The 7,568-nt window shown below is 42.1% G+C and overlaps 1 long non-coding RNA gene across 1 annotated transcript in view; it reads right to left on the bottom strand.

The window, feature by feature from the left end:
* LOC121577295 overlaps window positions 1-6,572 on the bottom strand; it is a 67,442-nt gene extending 60,870 nt beyond the window's left edge. The window contains exon 1 of the long non-coding RNA XR_006002607.2: window positions 6,327-6,572. This is a non-coding gene — a long non-coding RNA (uncharacterized LOC121577295). The remainder of the gene's footprint in view (window positions 1-6,326) is intronic.
* Window positions 6,573-7,568: the final 996 nt, after the last annotated feature.

The raw sequence follows: 7,568 nt of genomic DNA, 5'->3' as shown, positions 1-7,568 counted from the left end.
CCCTTTGCTGCTATAACAGCCTCCACTCTTCTGGGAAGGCTTTCCACTAGATGTTGGAACGTTGCTGCGAGGACTTGCCACCCTTCAGCCACAAGAGCATTAGTGAGGTCGGGCACTGATGTTGGGCGATTAGGCCTGGCTCGCAGTCTGCGTTCCAATTCATCCCAAAGGTTTTCGATGGGATTGAGGTCAGGGCTCTGTGCAGGCCGGTCAAGTTCTTCCACACCGATCTCGACAAACCATTTCTGTATGGACCTCGCTTTGTCCACGGGGGCATTGTCATGCTGAAACAGGAAAGGGCCTTCCCCAAACTGTTGCCACAGTTGGAAGCACAGAATCGTCTAGAATGTCATTGTATGCTGTAGCGTTAATATTTTCCTTCACTGGAACTAAGGGGCCTAGCCCGAACCATGAAAAATAGCCCCAGACCATAATTCCTCCTCCACCAAACTTTACAGTTGGCACTATGCAGACGATTTTTACGCGCAACGCGCTTCACCACTCAGCGGTCCCGTTCTGTGAGTTTGTGTGGCCTACCACTTCTCGGCTGAGCCGTTGTGGTTTCTAGACGTTTCCACTTCACAATAACAGTACTTACAGCACTAGCAGGGCAGACATTTGATGAACTGACTTGTTAGAAAGGTGGCATCCTATGACGGTGCCACGTTGAAAGTCACTGAGCTCTTCAGTAAGGACATTCTACTGCCAATGTTTGTCTATGGAGATTGCATGGCTGTGTGCTCGATTTTATACACCTGTCAGCAACAGGTGTGGCTGAAATAGCCAAATCCACTAATTTGAAGGGGAGTCCACATACTTTTGTATATATAGTGTATACACTTCATTTCGAGTTTAAAAAAGCTACATTGTCTAAGAAAATTACACAGGAACCAGACGATGCATGGAAAGTATGTTTTTTCCCCTGTGAGAGAGAGACTAAAGTGCATGTAACATTTTGTGAACGTCAGTTCCCCTCAGACACAATTAATTTATCCCTGAGCGCTCTCCCATGGCCCAGGAAGTGCTGTCAGGATTATCCTAAATTAAAGACCTGATTAATTGATTGTCAGAGTGAGACGTCACTAATTTTGAAAAGACCAGCATTTCTAAATGTTTTGGTGCCTTTCAGTGATATTTCACTCAAAACCTCAACTATACTGACATGATGCCACTGAAAAGACTACTAGACTATGTCGACTTTAATACTGACACCAAAATGCTGTGCTTTCCAATCATATCTCTTTAATCTGTTTCATGTCCCCATTTTAAAATATTCCTGAGTTAAATCTTTTTCTCAAATGTAGACGGATAAGTTGACGTGTATTGTGTAGTTAAATACTGTATAACCCCAATGTAATTACACAGTGGTCCAGTATAGCTGTGTATTGTGTGTAACCTCAGCTTAATCATTACATTCACATCAGTTAAATGTACAAGTGTTGTAACTTGTGTTGTAACTGTGTTGTAACTGTGTTGTAACTTGTGTTGTAACTGTGTTGTAACTGTGTTGTAACTGTGTTGTAACTGTGTTGTAACTGTGTTGTAACTGTGTTGTAACTGTGTAATAAACCTGTTAAGATCAGAAGAGAAAACTTGATTGTCCATTAAGTTGACAAAGAATGGAAAATGTGTCTTTGGCGCTCTGGCTTACAGTAAAAGAATCAAAACAGACATAAAATATACACATTACACATTGGACATTTACATGTCAGTTCATCGGTCTTATTTAGGTGTGTCACTGCTGAGGGGATAAAGGATGTATTTTTCTTGCGAGTGGCACCTTGGTCTCCAACCTTACTATAGTATGGTCAATGGCAATTCCATTTTACTAAGTGATATTCAAGTGACATGTAAAGTCTGATGGTACAGTGTAAAAAAAACATAGCCTACTTTTTGTTCATTGCGGTTATTCCAAATCACAAATAAAACCATATGTATAATATTTACATTTACATTTTACATTTTAGTCATTTAGCAGACGCTCTTATCCAGAGCGACTTACAGTTAGTGAATACATATTTTTTTTTATACTGGCCCCCCGTGGGAATCGAACCCACAACCCTGGCGTTGCAAACGCCATGCTCTATCAACTGAGCTACATCCCTGCCGGCCATTCCCTCCCCTACCCTGGACGACGCTGGGCCAATTGTGCGCCGCCCATGAGTCTCCCGGTCGCGGCCGGCTGCGACAGAGCCTGGATATGGATATATGACTGTAATATATATAATATGATATGGATATATGACTGTAAACATTCTAAAACCCAATACTAATCTATAGATTTGACAGCTGTGTTCAGTGAAATGGCAAAGGGTCTCTGGCTGAAAATGATCAAATAATTTGTGCTCAGCTCATTATGAAGTTATAGGTCCATATGAACCAGCCAGACTAACATTGATTCGCATAGCCTACCAAACGTGTACTGCACAGTATTCACTAATGAAACTATTTAATGCATGTAGTGTAATAGTGTAGAGCGTAAATGTCTGAAACTATATTAAGCAATAAGGCACAAGAGGCAGTGCTGTATCATGAATGCAGTCACATTTAAAGTGGAACTGACAGCGTTTTAGCAGCGTGAAATTTTATTAAAATCTGTACAAATACACCCCCAGGAAGAACATGACACCTTTTTTTTTTTTTTACATTTTCTGTCAATATGGTCATTTTCACGTTTTCATAAATTCCTAGAATATTTGGGAATTACATAAAGTAAGGCATTTTGGAAAATTCTAGATATAGAGTGGGAAAGCAGCCATGTGTTTGGACAATGAATAGACACTGCAGTAAATAAAACCTAATAAAAACATCTGTCCTGTCCAGGACCGGAGTCTACGCAGACCGGTGCGCCACAGCCAATCAGAGCTACAGTACAGTAGACCTATATGCAAATAAGCCATTTGCCAAACGGGCCTGCCATCATACACTTTGAACTGGACTGTGTGTTTACAAGCAGTAGCAACAGCACGACTTTAGATCATTAGACCGCATTCGCCAAAAGCCACAAAATACACCTGAATGGATTTCTGCAAATACGTAAATACCACGGGAGTCCTTTTACATTTGGGAACTTCACAATCCTATTGATCAAAAAACCTTGAAAAGGTAGGCTCTCTCTCCCTCAGTTGCCTACGCACATCAACAACAACAAGATCAACAACTAATGCTAGCCAGAGCGAGATGAGCTCAAATCTAACGAGGGAACATTAGATAAACCCTCTCAAACTTTTTCAGCTAGTTCGTCGTCAAAATTGCACTGATATAAACTAAGGGGAATAGTAGCCTCCTCACCCTTCTGCAGCCGGTCCAAAACCACGGTTTGAAAACTGAATTGGAACTTGCCTGACGGCCCTCCCGTTTGATCGATGCCAAATACATTTGATTGACAACTAAGAGATATGCTAACTGTGGATAACAGTCTTTCAAGTTCAGCATAGCCAGCTAGCTAGAAAAGCGATTCACATTCCTTGCTAGATAACTAAATTACACCTGCAGCATATATAGCTGTAGCCAACAAAAATGATATGAGGGGAAAAAGTCGATCACTCACCCACTCCTCCAATGACATGACATCCTCCCAGACAGCTAGCTAAGGTTTCGTGTTTTTAGCTTTCTAAATAAATAGCTAGTTACATCAATAGTTACGCTAGCCCAGGGGTGCCAAACTCAATCAGCGCACGGGCCATATTGAAGAAAAAAGCACAAATTTGTGAGCCAGACATAGCCTATTTTTTTGGTTTAGTTTTTTTTACGTGCAACTGTGACCCAAACTGGCCATTGTTTTATTAGAAAAAATATGACTGACTTGTGATCACTGCCCTTGCTAGTTTGATTGTATTGACATTCCCCAGCCTTAGTTACAGTCGCCCATTTTTGTTTATAATATTAAGTCATTGAAAATGAAATGATGCATCTCGAATGGGTGACGGCAGCAAATAATGTACCAGGCCAGCTGTGATTTACAACCTGATAGCAATACTTTTTGGACTACCAAGAAATGTATTTGTGATTTATATTGGCTTCTCAACAGCTTCTACAGCTTCTACCCCCAAGCCATAAGACTCCTGAACAGCTAATTATGGCTACCCGGACTATTTGCATTGCCCACCCCCCCCCACCCCCTCTTTTTACGCTGTTGCTACTCTGTTAATTATTTATGCATAGTCACTTTAACTATACCCACATGTACATATTACCTCAACTACCTCAACTAGCCGGTGCCCCCGCACATTGACTCTGCAACGGTACCCCCCTATATATATAGCCTCCCTACTGTTATTTTATTTTACTTCTGCTCTTTTTTTCGCAACACTTTTTTGTTTTTTTTGTTTTATTTTACTTTTTTATTAAAAAATAAATGCATTGTTGGTTAAGGGCTGTGAGTAAGCATTTCACGGTAATGTCTACACCTGTTTTATTCGGCGCATGTGGTAAATAGAATTTGATTTGATCTGTTCTGCCAACAATGCTTTACTGTACGTCATGGAATTCTGAGTCAAATAGAACCTATTTTTAAAACCTCTCATGAAGTTGGTTTTGAAGCATAAACTGGGAATGTGATATTTTTTGACTGATATAATGATTGTATGTTTCTTTCATATCTGCAAAGTAGTTAAAAAGCCACTTTAAATGGCTTTTTTCAGCCAGATGCAATAGCAGAGGAGTTAATAGGCGGCAGGTAGCTTAGTGGTTAAGAGCGTTGTGCCAGTAACCGAAAGGTCGCTGGTTCTAATCCCCGAGCCGACTAGGTGAAAAATCTGTCTGTGCCCTTAAGCAAGGCACTTAACCCTAATTGCTCCTGTAAGTCGCTCTGGATAAGAGCGTCTGCTAAATGACCTATTTATTTTTATTATTATTAATTTTGTATAGTTGCTATGCAAAAGGACTGGTCATTGGTTCTAAACAAAATGGTTGCTAAGCAGGCTGGAAAACGTTCTTGTCACTAGCTAGCTAGCTAACTTCAGCTAACTCAGTCACTTCAAACATTGAACCTGGAATGACAGTACACTAGCTGCATTTTCGTTTGTTAGAATTTTTTTTCTTCTTTTGGCATTTACTTGGATATGTCCATGATAATGATGTTGATCAGTTGATGCGTGATTTTGCTTGGCTCAGAAAAAGTTGTCTCTTCTCGTCTGGGCACAGTTCACTCCCTATGTATCGTACTGAGATCAAATTCTAAAGTGAAACACTGTTTCCGAGGTTGGACATGCAGACAGCCAGGCTTATATTAACCCCCGCTGCCCCAAACTAGGCTGGACGCAAAGTGAAATAATGTGCGAGTTGAGATAAATACAAGAGAAAATGATTCGGACAGCAACATGAACATGATCTTCTCACTGAGGCACGGTGATCATTTTTCAGATGGAAATGTTAGCAGGCATAGTGTGCATGTAACAGCCAATACAGCAGGCTTGGGTCCAAACAACCAGTTTTACAACAATCAAGTGTAACCGTAGGCCTAGGTGTGATGTGAGTCAGAGAAACACGCTCGTAAATAGGTGGCAGCCCGTGTAGGGCTAGTCAAGGGACATCTTGATAGGTCTACTATACAGACAGGCGGATATAAGTTATTTCGCTTTTACGTTTAACTTTGCATGTTAAGTTCAACATAACAATCGGAGACTGTCTACGAGTCATAGCGGCGCAGTCTGGCAAGGAATGTACGCGCAATGCAGAGACAGAGTCTGGACTTTGCGTTCTGGAGAAACGGGTCAACGGTGGTGCTGCCTCTTTCGCACCACCAGATCCGTACATCAATTTTACCACAACAGCGGACCAGGGATTTCATTCCGCTACTCGCTTTGTAAAGTGAAGGTCAGTGCTTACTCCTCATCGTCACTAGGGTCCATTATGGGGTATTCTACTGTCCCCACCCATGTTTCGGATGTTATCACTGATCAGCTATCAATCTGTTGCCATTTCGAAAGTTTGATAGGCTATTTCCAAGTTGTTATAATTGCAACTGATCATAATAAGAAATGTGTATTAATTGGCTAATTCTTGTTTGTTTTTTATCTCTGTTTTGCTTCTCGTAGTGTATCTGTAAAAGAGACATAGGTCTCTCAGCATGACTCCCTGTCAAAATAAAGGTTAAATAAATAAAATACATAAATATTAATAATCGAGCATTAATGTGTAGCCTAATTGTGATCACGGCGAAGTCCAAAACTAGAGCCACGAAATCCCGCGTTCAAATCGTGGATAATACAACATGTGTAAAAATACCAACACATTTACTTGGCTCCATTCAGAATTGATGGACATGCGCCCATTGATAAAGATGACATTCAACAGTTTGACTGTTGCAAAGAAAAAGTACTTACTTGAGCCCAGAAAACAGTCCGTTATCCTTCGAAAACAGCTTGTCGAAGACGGACCATCTTCCATGTCTGCCTGTGAGCGAGCAGAGTGCGAGGAGGGACAAGCGACGGAGAGAAACCAGGGTGGCGTGCCTCTCTTCTAAAACTGCCGCTGTTCGCTCCTGGAACTGGCGAGGTTGGTCCAGAATGGCTGGAGATTCTAGGTCCTAGGTCCTATAATAGCCCGAGCCCAACCGAGTTGGTGGGGGGGGGGGGTGCAGTGGTCGTGAGCAGTGCGTGATCCGTGATGAGCACGGTAGCCTAAGGTAACACCGTAGAGGCGAGAGCAGCGGCGGGTACAGGGTCTGCTCACTCCCCTTGCCTTTACGAGGTGTAGCTCAACGTCGGTTGGACCGCCTCCTCTCCTCGCCGTGGCTGCAGTTAAACAGTGAATGTGCAAGAGGAAGACAAAGACAGGAAGGCGACGGAACGGAGGGAGGCGCGGATTGGTAGGAGTGAGAAATGGGAGTGTACTCTGCCCTACAAATGCACAATGCAGTCAGTATACAGTAGCCTCGTAGAGGGAATAAACTGAGAAGTGTCGACTTTTGGCGGCGCTGGAGATGAATGCTGACAACTCCTGTCTCCCGCCCTTATGGAAAAACCACATGATTTCACATGTGACATTTCCACGTTTTGCACATGTGAAATCAGGTTGCGAGTTCAAATCACAGGTGTGATAACCCAATTTGAGGTCAATTCCATTTAACTTCCAGTCAATTCAGAAACTAAACCCAATTCACATTTCAGTCTTTATGACATACACACTATGCTTTAAACATACAGTGTTTTCAACTTATATATTTGGCACGCTTTGACCTACATTGTATATGTTCACACCATTATTATTATTATTAAACGTCATTCATTACCTGGGATTTGAACTCACAACCTGTTGGTAACATTAAAGCTGCAATATGTAACTTTTTGGGCGACCCGACCAAATTCACATTGACAGATCTATAACAAAAATGTCTTTCTCATTGAAAGCAAGTCTAAGAAGCAGTAGATCTGGGGGGGGTTTTTTTACCCCCTTTTTCGTGATATCCAATTGGTAGTTACAGTCTTGTCCCATCGCTGCAACTCCCATACGGACTCGGGAGAGGCGAAGGTGGAGAGCCATGTGTCCTCCGAAACACGACCCTGCCAAGCCGCTTCTTGACACACTGCTCACTTAACCCAGAAGCCAGCCACATCAATGTGTCG

Source organism: Coregonus clupeaformis, chromosome 1 (assembly GCF_020615455.1).
Source record: "Coregonus clupeaformis isolate EN_2021a chromosome 1, ASM2061545v1, whole genome shotgun sequence".
Taxonomy (NCBI): Eukaryota; Metazoa; Chordata; class Actinopteri; order Salmoniformes; family Salmonidae; genus Coregonus; species Coregonus clupeaformis.
Note: the sequence above shows the minus strand (reverse complement) of the source record. Positions and strands in the feature narration are given on the sequence as shown.